The sequence below is a fragment of the Eulemur rufifrons genome, chromosome 15 (genome assembly GCF_041146395.1).
Source record: "Eulemur rufifrons isolate Redbay chromosome 15, OSU_ERuf_1, whole genome shotgun sequence".
NCBI classification, from domain to species: domain Eukaryota; kingdom Metazoa; phylum Chordata; class Mammalia; order Primates; family Lemuridae; genus Eulemur; species Eulemur rufifrons.
In genome coordinates, this window is record NC_090997.1 from 61,618,029 (window position 1) to 61,635,666 (window position 17,638).

The 17,638-nt window shown below is 42.2% G+C and overlaps 1 non-coding gene across 1 annotated transcript; it reads right to left on the reverse strand.

The window, feature by feature from the left end:
• Positions 1-6,283: 6,283 nt before the first annotated feature.
• LOC138396117 (U6 spliceosomal RNA) lies at positions 6,284-6,391 on the reverse strand. Its single transcript, XR_011235597.1, has one exon. It is a non-coding gene; the product is annotated as a U6 spliceosomal RNA (small nuclear RNA).
• Positions 6,392-17,638: the final 11,247 nt, after the last annotated feature.

The following is a 17,638-nucleotide window of genomic DNA, read 5'->3' on the forward strand; positions in this document are numbered from 1 at the left end:
TGAAGAATGTGGTTATCACTAATATTGGGATATTGACTCCCTAAAAGCTAATTATAGTACTTTATTTATTTATTTATTTGTTTATTGAGACAGAGTCTTGCTCTGTTGCCCGGGCTAGAGTGCCGTGGCGTCAGCCTAGCTCACAGCAACCTCAAACTCCTGGGCTTAAGCAATCCTCCTGCCTCAGCCTCCCAAGTAGCTAGGACTACAGGCATGCGCCACCATGTGCAGCTAATTTTTTCCTATATATATTTTTATTTGTCCAGCTAATTTCTTTCTATTTTTAGTAAAGATGGGGTCTTGCTCTTGCTCAGGCTGGTCTCAAACTCCTGAGTTCAAGGGATCCTCCTGCCTCTGCCTCCCAGAGTGCTAGGATTACAGGTGTGAGCCACTGCACCCGGCCTATAGTACTTTAAAGTTTAAGGAAGGCTTAACCTAACTAGATTTACTTTGGGGACAGAGGAGCAGGGACACATAGGTTGGAGATGAGAGGAATGCTATAACCATGGGCCATCTTGAATACTGCAAATTATTTGCCCAAAATTTCTCGAGATTATTTCATGGTGACATTAAAGTAGTAACATGTTAGCAGAAGGACAATACTGTTGGATAGAGTCATAACTGATGAGACTCGACCACACAAGCTGCAGGAGTAATGACAGCGCCAATCTGCAGATTGTCTCTAGTGGCATGCCACAGTCTCTAGTTTTGGTTATATTCTCTCCATGACATGGGTGAAGATTTGGAAGGCAGGTCAGGCCTATCAAATAAGCAGATGACATAAATCTTCGAGGGACAGCTAATGCTATGGACTATAGAACTGCAATTCAAAAAAATGTAATTGGGTAGACCCAATCAATCAGATAAAATTTTTAAAAGATAAAATAGATAAAACATGATTCACAAATGTACAGGAGAGACTTGACAAGAAAGTCGTCCTGTGTGAAAAAGATTTAGGAATTTTTGTTAATGACAAGCCTTATTTAGATTATGGTGTGGGCCATTTTATCAAAAAGCTCATGAGAATACAGAGTGTATGGTGCCTGCATCAAGGGAAACAATCACTCCGTTGTCCACAGGACATCTGGAGTTCTCCAGTCCTTTGGGGGGCAAGAATTAAAATAAACAGTGAATCCAAAAGGAGGCAAGAGAAAGGCATATGGAACGTTCTTTATGCAACAGTCAAAATAACTGAGGGCATTTAGCCTGGAAAGAGGTTATTCCATGTGGCACCACAAGGCAGAAACATGATATGACAGGCAGCCTCCAGAATGGCCCGAAACGATCCATCTCCTGTGTAGCCTACTCTCATGCTGCAACAAGAATTTGAATTCTTAGGCTGAGCGTGGTGGCTCACACCTATAATCCTAGCACTCTGGGAGGCCAAGGCGGGAGGATTGCTTGAGGTCAGGAGTTCCAGACCAGCCTCAGCAAGAGTGAGACCCCGTCCCTACTGAAAAAAAAAAAGAAAAAGAAAAAAGAATTCAAATTAAATTGTTAATTAAAAGGATGATTACTCAGAATTCTCAGTGTCTAAGACCCAGTCTAACTCAAAAGTGGGAAGGAAGTAGTTAATGTTCTTTCTTAGTGCAACAAGAGCTAAATGAGATCCCATGTATTAGAGCCGCGGGTATTTATTCTACAGGACAGAAGCGCCTGAATGCACATGGAACGCAGAACTGATCGCCGGGAAATGCACAGAAGAAACAAATACTGCAAGCCGAGCAACCGCAGGACCAGACACGCAGTTCATGCTTACCGTTCTAGGAGTGTGTGTGTGTGTGTGGATATGAATCAGATAGAATCCTAGTCCTTCTGCTTTCATTCTTTCTGTCACTTCTTTATGGGATGAGAGTTGCACCTTTCTATCTGGGGGCAAAATCCCAAACTCTTAAGAAGCCCAATTTAGTAAGAACATTAGAGCCTAATGAAATAAAAAGAAAAATATTTTCTCCATAGCAGCCATCAATCTCTTTTATTACAGTCTTGTCATCAGTCTCTTGTGATATTTCATAACACGTTTTCAAAGAGTATCTTTGCTATGAGACCCAAGCAGCAGAGATAGTCAATTAAGATAAAATCAAAAGGTGTGATCTCAGCAGAGTGACTGTTACGAAGAAGGTGCTCAATAGACACTTATTGAATTGGTTTGCACCAGATTGCATTGAATTGAACAGAAACGCTCAGGATGAGGCATTTAATAAACTTTCATCTAATTGACCTGGATTGGCAAAATGAATCGTGGTAAATTTGTATCCTGGAACACGGTGCCTCTTTTAGAAACAATCATTCCCTGGTCCCAAAGCAGGCAAGAGAGCATATCCAGGTTTCTCTGGGAAATGGCTAACAGGGAAATGGCTCCACAATTTATTATTCTGACAGAAAACCACAATAAGAAGTAGACAACGAATATGTACAGTTATTTCATTTATATGTTATCCAGATTGCATACTAGAAAGCATATATTTACATATATATATTTTTAGAGCACATTTTGTTTTAGTTTATTGATTCAAATCTACCCGCAGGCACCAGGCAGATGGTTGAATACTTAAACTTTATTCTTTAATAACCTAGTTAAGTCGTATATGTATTAGTTTCCTAGCACTGTCATAATTACCACAAACTTAGTGGCTTGGAACAACAGAAATTATCCTCTCAAAGGAGTCCAGAAGTCTGAAATCAAGATGCCAGCAGGGTTGGTTCTGTCTTGAGACCCTGAGGGGTGATCTGAGAATCTGTCCCATTCCCCTTTCCTAGTCTGGGTGGTTGCCAGCAATTGTGGGCATTATTCGGACAGCAGCTATAGACGTCACTCCAGTGCCACATGGCCTAATTCTCTCTCGGTGTGTCTCTGTACTTCCTCATGGCCTTCTTATACTGACACTAGTCATTGGATTTATGGTCCACCCCAATTTATGACATCATCTCAACCAATTAAATCTGCAAAGATTCCCTTTCCAAATAAGTTCACATCCTGAGGTTCTAGGTGGACATGAATTTGGGGGAGGACACTATGCAACCCAGTGCAAATAGTATGCATCGGCCTTTCAGCTGAGGAAAATAGTGTCTTTTATCTTATTAGTATGATAGTGTGTTAATTAACTCATGTAAATTTCTATGAAAGTCTTTTGCTATCATTTAAAGGCATCTTTCTTGCTACATCCTCTTTGGGAGATAAATAAAATCTGATAGCCATTCTTGCAATATTGCAATTATCTTTTTATGTTCCTGCTAGTTTGTGCAACTAAAGTTTTCCCTTTAAATTTAGATTTCCCAATTAAAAATATTTGGGCTGGGCGCAGTGGCTCATGCCTATAATCCTAGCACTCTGGGAGACCAAGGTGGGAGGATCACTTGAGCTCAGGAGTTTGAGACCAGCCTGAGCAAGAGCAAGACCCCATTTTTACAAAAAAATAGAAAACTTAGCCAACCATGGTGGTACACAAGTGTAGTCCCAGCTACCAGGAGGCTGAGGCAGGAGGATTGCTTGAGCTCAGGAGTTTGAGGTTGCAGTGAGCTATCATGATGCCACTAAACTCTAGCCAGGGCCACAGAATGAGACTCTGTATAAAAAAAAATTGTCTTAATTGAGGTATAATTTCCATACAGTGAGATTCACAGGTCTTGGAAGTGTAGCTTGAGTTTTAACAAATGTATACACCATGTAACTCATACCCCAATCAAAATACAGAACATCTCCATCACTTTAGAAAGTTCTTTTATGCTTCTTTCCAGTCAACCTCCTCCAAAGGCAACCACTGATTCAATTTCTATCTTCACAGATTAGTTTTGTCTGCTCTTGAGCTTCATATAAATGGCATCATATGACATATACTATTTTGCATCTGGTTTTGTTAGCTCATAAGCATATTTTTTAGTATATCAGTAGCTCATTTATTCTTATTGCTGAGTAGTATAGCCTATTGCATGTGAATATCCCACAATCTGTCAATCCATTCACCTGCTGAAGGACATTTGGATCATGTTCAGTTTTAAGCTATTTTGAAAAAATCTGCTAGAAACACTTCTGTACAAGTCTTTTATGGACATATGTTTTTATTTTCTCAGGTAAATACCTGGGAGTGGAATTGTTGGTTCACAGGGTAGGTTTATGTTTAACTTTATAAGGCACTGCCAAACAATTTTCCAGTGGTAGTACCGTCTTTACTCCCATCAGTAAGGTAACAGACGGCAGTTGCTCCATATATCCACCAGTATTTGTGTGGTAAGTGTTTCATTATAGTCATTCTAGTGGGTAGAATCTAATTTGCATTTGTTTGAGGAGTGGAGATGCTGAACACCTTTTTATATGTCTATTGGCCACTCACATATCTTCTGTTTAAATGCCTGTTCAAGTCAAATTTTAATTGATTCTTTGCCTTTTGTATTATTGAGCCGTAAGAGTTCTTTACATATTCTGCAGACAAGTCCATTGTTAAATATGTATACTGCAAAATTTCTTTCCCAGTACTTGGTTTGTGTATGTGCTCTCTAAATATGGACTTTTAGTGAGCAGAAGTTTTAAATTTTTGATGAAGATCAATATAGCAACTTTTGTATTATGATTAGTGATTTTTGTGCCCTAAGAAGTGTTTCCCACCCCAAGATCATGAAGATTTTCTCTTATGTTTTCTTTTAGTTTAGCAGCTTTGTGGTTTTACCTATTACAGTTTAAGGTCTATGATTCATCTTATTATCATGTATGATGTAAGATAATGTTCAGGGTTCATTTTTCCCCCATACAAATACACAGTCATTCCAACACAATTTGTTGAAAAGATTTTTCTCTCTCCATTGAATTGCTTTGGCGCCTTTGTCAAAATCAATTAACCACATGAATTTGAATCTATTTCTGGACTCTTGATTCTGTTTTATTGATATGTTTATTCTTATGCCAATACCAAACTCTCTTGGTTACTATAACTTTATAGTAAGTCTTTGTGATGAGGCACAGTAATCAGTATAGCTCTGTGAGCCACAGTGAGGCCATCTTGTATGCAGGCTAGTGCAGCCATCTTGTGTACGGACTCACTGTTGTGTAAAGTTAAAAAAAATTTATACAGTGATTAATTTGTAAGTGATTGTTTAAAATCATTAGGTGTATAGTTACATTGTACTACACTTGGCAGTTCCTTGGGAACATGTTCCTTGGATGTTCCACAAGGAAATGTTCCTTGATTTGATGGATGCTCTTTGCTTCTGTAAGTCTGCTTGCTTATGAATTATTGTAATCAACATGTTTTTTTAGCCATATGTGTATTGTTAGTGTTGTTAATGGTGAAGGTATATAACCCCTGCTCACTTTAAGCTCGGGGCCATTCTCTGTCTCTGGACTTTCCCAGAACAGGGGGTGGTCGCTGGCCAGCTAATAAAGACTCCTAATTTGGCTCAATTTGGTCTTTAGGTGGTCATTTCTCGCATCTTAGGCTATAACAGTCTTGAAATCAAGTAGTATAAATTCTCCAACTCTTATTTTTTTCTTTTGCAAGATTATCTTATAATTTGCATTTGAATTTCCACAGAAGTACAAAAAATCTGCTGGAATTTTGATTGGAAATGCATTGAATCTATAAATCAATTTGGGGAGAATTGAAATTTTACCAATATTGAGTCTTACAATCCATGGTATATCTCTCCATTTACTTAGGACTTCTTTAGTTTGCTTCAGAAATATTTTCGTAGTTTTCGGTGTAAATGTCTTACACGTATTTTGTTAAATGTATCACTAAGTATATTTCATTTTTTGATGCCATGGTGAATGGTACTGTTACTTCATTTTCCAATTAATTGTTGCTTTTATATAGAAATACAACTGAATTTTGTACATTGACTTTGTATCCTACTAGTAAACTACTTCTAAATGACCAGATCTAGAAAGGTTTTTTTATACCTTCCTTTAGATTTTCCATACACACAATCATACCATCTGTGAGTTAAAAATTGTATTTAATTCTTCCCAACCTTTTTGCCTTTTAATTTTTTTCAAAAATTTTTTTTCTTGCCTTGTTACAGTGTCTGGAAACTCCAGGATAATATTAAATATAAGTGGTGAGAGAGGACATTCTTGCTTGTTCCTGATTTTAGGGGAAAATTTTTCTATATTTTAAGTATGATGTTATCTTTAGGTATCCATTTTATCAGATTGAAAAAGTTTCTTCTATTCCTAGTATCCTAAGAGTTTTTTTTTTTAATTATGAGTGGACTTTGAATTTTGTAAATGCTTTGTCTACATCTACTGAGATGATCATGTCATTTCTACCATTGTTTAAGTTGTTCATTTAAAAATATGGAATACTTCATGAACTTGGCATGTTTTCCTTGTACAGGAGTCATGCTAATCTTCTCTGTATCATTCCAATTTTAGTATATGTGCTGCCGAAGCAAGCATGATAATTTCTACCTTTTATTCTATTATTGTGGAGAATTACATTAATGGCTTTAAAATGTTAAATAAACTTGCATTCCCAAAATAAACTCTACTTGGTCATGATCTACTATCCATTTTATGAACTGATGAATTTTATTTGCTAATAATTTTTTAAGGATTTTTGCATCTATGTTTATGAGGAATATTGGCTTATAATTTTCTTTTCTTATAATATCCTTGTCCAGTTTGCTGATAGGATTATGGTGTCCTCTAAAAAAGGGGGCAGGGAATGTGTGTCCTTCTCCTCTATTTTCTCGAAGAGCTTATATAAGACATATTATTTCTCACTCAAATATTTAATAGAATGCACCTCTGAAGTCATCTGAGTCTGAAGGTGGGAAGGTTTTTAATTTGTGGGAAGTCATTTGTGGGAAGGCTTTTAATCACAGATTTAATTTATTTAAAACGTAGAAGACTATTCTGGTTTTCTATTTCATTTTATGTCAGATTGGGGTAGTTGTGTTTTTCAAGAAGTTGTTTGTTGAGTTTATTGACATCAACAGCCATAATTATTATCCTTCCTTATTATCATGTTAATACTTGTTGTATTTTTCAGTTCTAGAATTTTAATTGATACTTCTTTTTATTTTTAGAGTTTCTGTTTCTCTTCTGGAATAGCCATCTCTTTTCCTTAAGCTATTTAACATATTTTAAATGGTTGTTTCCTTCCCACGGCCCTCCGCAGGTGTTCCTTAGTTTAAGGGACTCGTGTGTGACCTGCCCAGCTCCCTTTTCTGCACCCCAAACCAGAACGAGAGCTTCTCTCAGGAAGGACCTTGTCTTCTCCACCTTTGTACCCCAGGCCTTTCACAGGGATGAACACGTGGCTGGCGCTGAATAAATATGTGCTGACTTGATGAATAAATGAAATCAACCTGGGCTCCTAACCATTTTTACATGACTCGAACCCCATATTGCTTTTTCCAAGTCTTAGCAAAAAGGAAAAAAGAAAAAGAAAAGAAAATGTCTGGGCTTATTTTCCAACTCAGAGTACTGTATTAGGTACTTTTTAGAAGAATAAACCTATTTATTGTTCTCTGTCCACCCCCCAATCCATATATCCACCCTATCCATACATCCACCACTCCTCCCCAGGGAAGGAGGCCCCTGAGCTTTCAGCTTTTGATGACCACTCCTTGAATTCTCCTAACTCCCTCTGAAGGGATGCCTCATTGTTCCCATTGAAAGGTGAGGACCTTGGCACTATGTCAGTTGCCCAGGGTCTGTGCCACTGCCAATGGTAACGTGGACCTGTGTGCTTGTCCTGAATGCCCCTCTTTTCCACACCATAGCCTGTCTCCAAAAGGAAAAGCACAAGGAAGAAACAGAAATTAATAGAGGTAATGGTGGGGGGGGGGTGTTGTAAGGCAGCTGGAGACCATTTGGATAAAAGAGAGAAAGAATAATAGCTAGAGGAAGATGTCAGGTCAAATAGGAGTTTGTTTTTTCCATCCTCTTCTTCTTTTCATCCCTCTTTTAAATAGAGGAAACCTAAGTGTGTTCATGGGCAAAGTGTAACAAAGCAGCAGGGAAAGATTGAAAGTTCAAGAGAAAGAGCTAAGTGGATAAAAGTCTTGGGGCAAACGTTCAAGTAGGAGTTGGGCACAGGCTAACTTGGAAAGGGGGGAGGAAAGGAGGGTGCAGACTAACATTTCTAACGTGGCAGCAGGAGCCAGAGCTATTCCTCGCACTCAGCCTGTCCTGTAGGCATTGCTACCTGTTTTCCAGGTGAGGAGCTGATGCGCACAGGGAGAGAAGAGGGTTCAGTGGGCTTGAGGGAGGTGGAAGGGCTGGATAGTGAGGGGTGAGGAGGGGCGTGGTGTTGCTGTGGAGGGTGATGTCAGCGAAACCACATGGCCCCCCAAGTAGGAAAGGTTTGCCAACTGACCCTTTACAGAAAATGTGTGTCAACACTCTACTATACCATCAGGTACCACCATGAAGGCTAGGACCACATCCTACTTATCTTTCATTCCAGGACAGTGCCTAAATACAGGGATGTCAACAGACACTAAGAAAATATGAATGTATGAGTAAGAAATCATCAGATACCATCTTTTTTGGCATCACGCTTATTCTCACTAATTGTGAAGAGGAGGGAGATTGTGGCCTTTTTAAAGCATCACGTGCTGCCATTTTAATAGCCCCGTTTAAATACAAGTGAAGAATGGCAGCCACTGTGAGAATTCTTAATGCAACACCTTGAATTTCTGACACTGGCCTGGTTTTATGGGCCCTGGTGTTTCTGTTAGATGAAAGTTGTCAAACTACACCTGAAACCCCAATTATGCCCAGACTCAGCCAAAGCCATATTTTCAACTTGACTCTGTGTTCTTATAAACTGTAAATTTTCCAACTTAGCTCAGCGAAGAGTGACGTAAAGTTTTACATATGTGTGAGCTATTTTATAGGTGCTCAGATCTAAGAGCTCATAGCGGCTACGATATTGGCAACGAGACCCGCTGAGAAACCAGCTGGTTCTGAAATATAATAGTTCTAATTATAATAAGAACAATAGTATTAAAATCTGACAGATATTCTCTCCATGGAGAACCAGGACTGGCTGGGCGTCAGAGAGCAGGAGAGCTGAGGGGTTCACACAGAGAGGGCCACGGTTGTGAGTTTCATCTCTACACTCCCTCCAGCCTCAGAGCGTGGATGAAGTGAGACCTATCCCCTGGCCAGGGGTGCCACAGCGGGGCCTATGCCTACTGCCTCCTCCACTTTTCCCACACAATGAGGGGCCAGGCAGTTTCCAGCTTCAAGGGCCCCTTCTCAACTTAAGAAGGACAGACAGTCAGAACAGAAATTTTTTTTCCTGATAAGCAATGAGCAAGAGCTCAGCCTGATGATCCATACCCCATTCAGAGCATTCAACCCGTGCCCCTCTGCTCCTCACAGCAACCTGTGATACAGGCACCCCCATCTTCTCCCCAACGGCCAGAAGTCTGAGGCTTGGAGAGAAGAAACAGGAGATTCCCCCACCGTCTCAGGCAGGGTAGGGCTGCAATTCAAACCCCAGCCCACCGGAACACAGTGCTGCACCACAGAGCGTTGTGTGTGCTAGGAGAGGAGGCAGAAGCTGCCCTTGAAGTGGGGACAACACACACACACATACACACACACACACACACACACACACACACGATAGCTAAGCTCCAACCTGAGAGAGCAGGGGATTGGGGTGCAGAGTAAGCACGTGGGCTAGAGGAGGGAAGGGAGGCTTCCTGGAGGAGGTGATCCTTGGAGAGCAGGAGACCCAGCTCTGGTCCTTGTGGACACTCGCCTGACTTTGTCTCCCTGCATGTCAGCGGAAGTTACTCCATGTGCCTTGCCCATCATCAGTGCTTAGTAATTTGCCAAGTTCACAAATTGACTAACAAATATAAGTAACGCCACCAACTGGTTTCTACTCCACTGATGTAGTGAGTTCTGTTGACCACTACCCTGAACATAATGGTGGTTCTGCTCCTTAATGCTTCTCTGGTGGGCCCACTACTCTTCCCTGGTCCTCGCAGGACTTAGCATAGGGCCTCCAAAGCCGGCACTGAGCCGTCACAGAAGTGGCTGGTTTTGAGTACTGAGTTCCCATCCTGGCCTGGCGGTGAGCCCCTTACCTTCAGATAATCCCACCACCAGCCTCCCAGCCCCAGAACTAAAGGGGAAAGAAAGAGACAGGGTCAGAGGCCCAGGGCTGATGGACCCAGACACTTCCAGGGCTGCACAACTGACCCGAGGGCAGCTGCCATCTCTTTCTCTGGGTTCTTGGCTCTTTGCCCACATGGTGCCTGTAGCTAGGCAGTGTCAGGCCCACCCCCTGAGACAGAGGTGGCTCCCGCACCCTGGCTCAGGTGCTCCTGCGCCAAAGAGCTGGCAGCCAGAGAAATGCATCAGCACCAGGGGAGGGAGAGGAGGGAAATTTAAATGAGTCTTCGGGGACTGGAAAATTATTTGTTGAAATGTTCCTAAGCTTTTTTTGCTGAATACCCATAAATTTCAGGGGCCGGTGTGCTAACAGCTTTTGATTTATGATGTCTTTATTCTTGCATTGTATTTAAGCCAAATTATGAAAAGGTAGCAGAGGAAAAAAGAGCCTTTTTAAAAATGCTTTGGGATCCATCATGGGGTCGAGCCATTTCTGTCAATCTTCGCTGCCACTTTGTTAAAACGAGGGTTCTGGGTGCTGACAGCTGAGTAGCTAATTGCTGTTGGATGCCAGCCCTCCTCCTCCTCCTCCTCCTCCTCCCCCTCCTCCCCCTCTTCCTAGAAACTTTGCGTCCCCTCCCCCAGACCCCTGCCTCTGGCAAGACCTTTTAATGGCCACTGAGGGCTGGAGGAAAGCTCGCCCTGGGTAAACTTTGTGGGGCCGGGTCTCACTCAGCTGCCACAACACACAAATTCCCAGGACCTCTAATTAAAATGCCTACAGTCGAACCAATATGTTTCATTGCTCAGGGGTTACAAAGCTCCCGACTAATACGGAGCACAAATTAACAAAACGCTGTGTCAGCCTTTCTTGTCCCATTATAACATTATTGTCATATTTATTAGCACAATTTCCTATAGGACACTGGTGGGAATATCTAAAAAGTGAGTTAAGCACTCTCCCGGCTACATGGGGAGAGTGTTTTGCCATTTCCCCGTGGCACACATAAACTTCTGCACAATTTGTGCTCACAGCAACTCCCCGCCAAGACAATGAAGACAATCGGATGGTGTTCTTGCGCTGGAAGGGGCTATGTTGTCTCCAGCTGTAATTATCTTCCATTCACGCTACTGTAAAATGACTAGGTTGTTGTCACTGCTTTTATTTCAAAGAACAGTTCTATTATCCGTTTACTAAAATTGAACAACCTACAACACTTCCACGAGTTAATTACAGTCTGAGGGGAACATAAACACAAACTTCACTGATCATGCTGTTCTAAATCACATTAGCCTAATTGCTTGATATTCGGAATTAAGTTTACTTTTGTGCATCTTGCCCCACCCTTTGTGTCTGTCTGGCTGCTGGCTTCCACCTCCTCTGCAGGAGACACACTTTTCCTGGAGTCAGCGGAGAGCTCAAGGGGGAAAAAACCTCTCTGGAACGTTTGACAAGGAAGGGAAGATACATTACTGTCACAATGTACAATGTTCTTGGCAGCAACAGGGACATACAGCCCAATACCTTCCTTCTTCCTCCTTGCCCACCAGAAAGATGCTCTCAAATTACGCAGCAAGAGAGGGTTAAGGATCTAAACACTATATATAAAGGTGGCACCAAGGAAGTCTGTGTGGAGAATCAGGGTCTGAGGAGAGAAGTGTGGTGTGGCGTCTTGACAAACACAATTTCATCACATGGAGAAATCAGAGAAGAGAATTCCAGGACAGGAGAAGAGAAAGTGAAAAAAATACAGAGGCCTTGAGAATGTATGAGGAAAGGCAAAAGGCTCGTGTAGTCTTTCTCATTTCTAGTTTTGCATATTTTTTTAAATTTAATTTTTATTTATTTTTTTGGCCAACTGACACCTTGATTTCAAATTTTTGCATATGTTTTGTAATATGCATAGTGTGTCAATATAGTGGTATGTACATAATCTATGAATATACATATGTTGGGGATATAAACTCAAGAATTATTTACAATTAATTAATTATAAATAACATATATATATAGGGATGATATAAAGGAGAACACAAGCAAGACACTTGGCAACCATTAATGTAAACAGTGGAACCTATCTGAGACTTTTAAGAACCTGAGTGACTAGATCAGTGCTATGGTTTGGATGTTTTTGTCCCCTCCAAAATCCATGTTCAATCTTATCCCCAGTGCAACAATATTAAGAGGTGTGGCCTTTGGTAGGTGATTAAGACACGTGGGCTCTGCCCTCGTGAATATGATTGGCACTCTTAGGAGGGTAGAAAGGAGTGCTCCCTTGCCCTTCCGTCCCTTCCCCAGGTGAGGAGTCAGCGTTTCTCCCCTCTGGAGGACACAGCAACAAGCGTCATCTTGAAAGCAGAGAGCAGCCCTCACCAGACACCAGTCCTGCTGGTGCTTTGATCTTGAACTCCCCAGCCTCCAGAAGCATGAAAAATCAATTTCTATTGTTTATACATTACCCAATCTAAGGTAATTTGTTATAGCAGCAGAAATGGACTAAGACAATCAGATCTGTGTCTTAAAAAGATAACCTTGGTGCACGCACACATACAACACACACACACACACACACACATTCTATTTGTTCTGTTTCTCTGGAGAACCCTAACATACCTCCTGTATTTTTAATATTTAACTGAATCTTTAAATGATCTATTTATATAAGTACATTTTTAAATGAAGCTTTGTCATTCATAAATTCAAATCACATATTTATTGTCAAAAATGTAGCTATATAAAGTAACTGTAAAATTAAACACATACTTATTAAAATAGCACTCACCCTGAAAACACACACTTCTTCTTCTTCTTTTTTTTTTTTAGAGTCAGGGTCTTACTCTGTCACCCAGGCTAGAGTGCAGTGGCACAATCACAGCTCACTGCAGCCTCAAACTCTCAGCCTCAAGCAATCCTCCTGCCTCAGCCTCCCAAGTTGCTGGGACTACAGGTGCATGCCACCATGCCCAGCCAGATCCTTCTTAATTTTGCATCAAATATAATACACAATACGACAGGAAGAATGACATTACTATGTGTTGTGATTATCGGGTGCTGCATTAAAAGCTACTTCAAACTTTGTGGCATGTTATATCTCGCCATTTTGTGGGTCAGGAATTCAGGAAAGGCTCGCCTGGGCAGTTTGTGGTCTGTGTGGCATCAGCTGGAGTGGCTGGGACTGCAGTGTGGTCCACTTCCAAGATGGGTTCTTCCCCATCCATCTGGTGCCTCCGTGTTGCCTGCCTCTTTCTCTCTGCCCTGGTGTCCCACCCTCCAGAGCCCCTCTGCATGTCCGTGACTTCTCACAGCATGGCAGCCTCGGGGTGGTGGAGCCCAAGGCAGCCATGTGGTGGCTCTGGGCTCCAAGAGCAGGAATTCCAAGGACTCAGGTAGAGCTGCAAGGCTCCACATGTCAGTCCTGGAATGTCACTTCTGCCAATCCTCTGAGCCAAACAAGTCACTTAGGACAGTCCAGAGTCAAGGAGAAGGGAATTAGACCCCACATGTCCGTGGAAGGAACGTAAAAGAATTTGTGGCCATCTTTATTCCTCTACGGCATTCTTATGTACTGAACAAGGAGAAAGTCCTCAGACATGGGATTTCTACATCATGGACAAAAGTACACCATGTGTCTGCAACTAGTGCAGGAAGCAGGTCACACTGGAACACAAGCACGGTTTGGGAGTCAGACACTCCTGTCTTTGAGACTCACTTGTACCACTTACGGGGTGACCTTGAGCCAGTTGTTTAAACTTACTAAATCTCTGTTTTTTTGTCTGTGGCGTGGAACAATGACAATCTTGTAGGGCTACTGTGTGGACACCTACAGTGCCTGACACATTCCTGTTTCTCAGTAAGTGTTAATACTTTCAAGCCGACTCATAGAATAGTAAAGGTTTTACAAAGGTATTTTAATACTATATTTGTATCGAAACCTACACATAATCTGAAGGATTATAATAGAAATGGTCTTCTCATTTAGCTTAAAGCTGCAATTTTTAGAGGAAATTCATTAGCAAGCATCTTCCTAAAGGGCATCCCAGAATTCCTGCCCTAATCTTTGAGAGGGCGCTGCATAATGATCATCTAAGGGAACTGGCAAAACAGAACCATCTTTTTCCTAAGCCGTAACTAACCGGAGTGTTCGGGAGTTCGGGGAGAGCAGAATGAGTGGCCACTCTGTTCCACAGGTGCTCAGCAGGGGTGGGAACATCCCCTGTAGAGGGGCATTTTGGAATGTGTTGGCGTTCTATCTGGTACGATGTCGAGGGCAGAGTGGGCATTACTGGCACTTAGAAGGCAGAGACCGGGGGTGCTGGGTGTCCCGCAGTGGATGGAGCAGCCCCAGGCCAGGAAAGCATTGTCTCACCGTACAAAAACACCCGCTTTTCTGAACCTAGGACTCACTTCCGTTTACATATAAACACCATGTATTTCTACTCAGCTGTAACAGACCCTTTACTTTCCAGGAATACAGTTAGTGCATAATTCAAGGGAAGATTGTTCTCTATTTTGCTCAGAATTCCAAGAGTTGTTTACCATTTTGGAAAATCATGTCGTCAACAGCAGCCGCAGCTGGTGTTATCTGAGCCACCAGCTCCCGTGGTCAGTTTTAGGCTATGTTGATGGGGTGGCCCACACTGAGCTTTTGGGGCAGGTGTCAGCACCTGGCCCCCTCACTGTTGTCCTGCACCGGAAGCAACAATGAATTACTTTGCCTTCAATCCTCTTTATATTTTGGTTATGACATTATATTCCATTTTCTTAAAATATGGGTGCGGGTGGGGTACATTATTTGGGCATTTCACTCAGGATTGTAAACAGGGTGTTAAAAAAAATATGTAATAAAAACAGGGGTTGAGTCTGACAGGACTGAGAGCCCACTGCTTTAAAAGAAGTTTACTGTGGATCAAAATGCCTTTCCGAGTGGAAACACCAGGGAATCATTTCCTTTCTGGAACCTGCCAGACATGGAACAGCCCAGCCGGTCCAAGGGGAGCAGCTGGCTGTGGAGCATGAAAGGGCTCTTTCTCCTCAGCCCTCGCAGATGAAAGGACAGGGCGCTCCCATCCACACCTCAAATTGGAGAAGGAAAGATGTGGCGGACATCACGTGGCCACGTGGCCCTCAACATGATATTTAACATAAGCCTCAGTTTCTCCATCTGTGTGCTGGAGATAAAAAGACCTTTCCTGTGTTGACTTCCTGTGTGGATTAAACAAGATAAACAAGATGAAGCATGTTTAAGCATCCCTCGGCATCCCCAAGCATATAATAATGCTCAGTGAATGCAAACGTGTATTTATTACCATCCTACAGCACTTAGGGTTTACAACGCCCTTTTCCAAATACTGTTTCCTTTGCACCGCTCAGCAGTGGGAACTGACAAGGAATAGCATCCCCAGGTTGGAGGGGAGGTTCAGGGAGGCTCAGGGACGTCAGCATACCTGCCCTGGGTCATGCTGGGCGCCATTAAACTGGCTTTTCCTAGTTGGAATCCAGGTGGCTCCATTTAGATTTATTCTGTGCAGCTCTGGGGACAAAAGTAGGCCCTCAGAGGAGGAAGAAGTTACTGGAGAAGAAAGTTAGAAGTTCTGGTGGGGAAAGATACCTTTGCTAACAACTGGAGCTTCCTGACAAAGGAAGGATATAGCGTCTGTGTGCTTCAGAGACACCAGGGAAGAGACTTGCCCTGGGAGGGAGGCCTTCAAACCCCATCCGGTCTAAGCATCTGACGTTCACTTAGAGACCACTTCTCACAGTACAGGTTTTTGCTTTTAACTCTTTCTTTGAATGTTAGGTGTTTTTCCCTCAAGCTCATTATTTTGGTTATTATTTTAATTTTCCAGCTTCCCAGAGGAGTGAGCTGCCTAGAAAAATGGTCCAGGACTTCAGTGGATCCACAGTTCCAGTAGGAATTCTCCTTACTCCATCCCAAATCTGTATTCTCAGGGATGAGAAAGAAACCCCCTGGAGACTGGTAGTCGATCCACAAAGCACACAGCAGAATGCAGGAAATCTCTGCCAAGGGGTGGCTTGGGTTTGTGTAACGTTGTCCAGGAAGCTCTGTAACCTACACTACCTGCTGTTAGAAATCTACAAGGACCAGCTGGGTCTTTGGTCCTACAGAAATTTTTTTTTCTTCAGGCATGAAAATGTCAAATAGAGTCATAAAAACAATGACATAACCCATACCCAGAAATATATATTTCTAAATGATTATACTTCCAGTTTATTCCACACTACCCTGGTCTCAAGCCAATTAATAAGAACACAGTTTCTCAGCATTTGACCTGAGCAGAGATGAGGGCTGCTTCCAGGAAAATGTGTATTAGACAAACCTCTCTGAATGGAATTTCTTCTTGCTCTGTTATCAGAGCACTTTTAGTGGCTTTATTCTTGACTGGGTTCATGCCAAATGATTTCTAACTAAAAGGGAAGGTACTAGAAAGAAAGAACCAGTCCTCTACCCTATCGCATATCCTCAGCCCCCACACATTCTCACGCACATCATCCCCCAAATGGAGTTGCTAACTTCACATCCCTGGAGAGAGTTTATACTCACCTGGTCTCATTAAAGCAACACACAGTTGTACAGCTTCTCACTGTGGGACCAATTAGCCATGTCCACATCAGGCACCAACATAACCCCACCATGCCATTTGTGCTCTTTATTTATGTTAAGTCTTTACTATTAATTATGTTATAAACACTCAAAACAAGAGCTGTATTTTCACACTGTTGGTGGTGATTTCAAGCATTGGAACCAGGTTTTTTTTTTTTTTCACTGTTTCTATGCTTTGATTGTAATTTGCACACCCAAATTGTAAGCTATTTACAGCTTTCTACTTGAAGCTTTTTTACAAATGAGGTCTTGAAAGTGACATCATCAAATATGCTTGAACATCTTTTTGGCATCCGAAAGGGAGAACTCCGATACAAAGGGCAATGCGCAGATGGCCATGGGTTTGACCCTAAATCTCAAGGCAGACTCCCCCGGCACAGGCCACAGTGGCAACAGCATGAACCAAACCTCATTCAAATCTAACAGGTTTCTCACGACTGAAAAACGATAGAAATCTGTTCCCACAGTGGAGTTCTTTACTGATCAGTAAACTCAATGCCTCATGCAATGTTTTTGAGTTATTCTCTTGATGGAATAGACAGCAGGTTTTAATAGCTAATTGTCTGATAAAGCCTTGGCATCACCCTGACTTCCCAACAACGAGAGCAATGCATCCTAAAGGACTGTGAAGGAAAGAGGTCAGCCTCTTCTTTGGAAGGCCACAAAGAATAAGCATGATTCTTATAGTCCTGTAAGATCTCAGAAATGGTTAGGCCCAAAGGGATTGTTTAAGTTATGTGACCTCCAAATCCTGTCTCCAAAACCCAAAGCATGAATCCCCTGCGTTGGCTTTAGCCTTGTGTTTTTCTCTTCAGTTCTTCCTTTCCTCATTCACCAAGGCAAAAGCTGCCTGTGAAAACAGGATTAAAATCCTGAGGCCAGCCCCTGGCCGACTCGAAGGCTGCATCCAAGGCAGAACCCTGGCCGTGGGGCCTCTCGG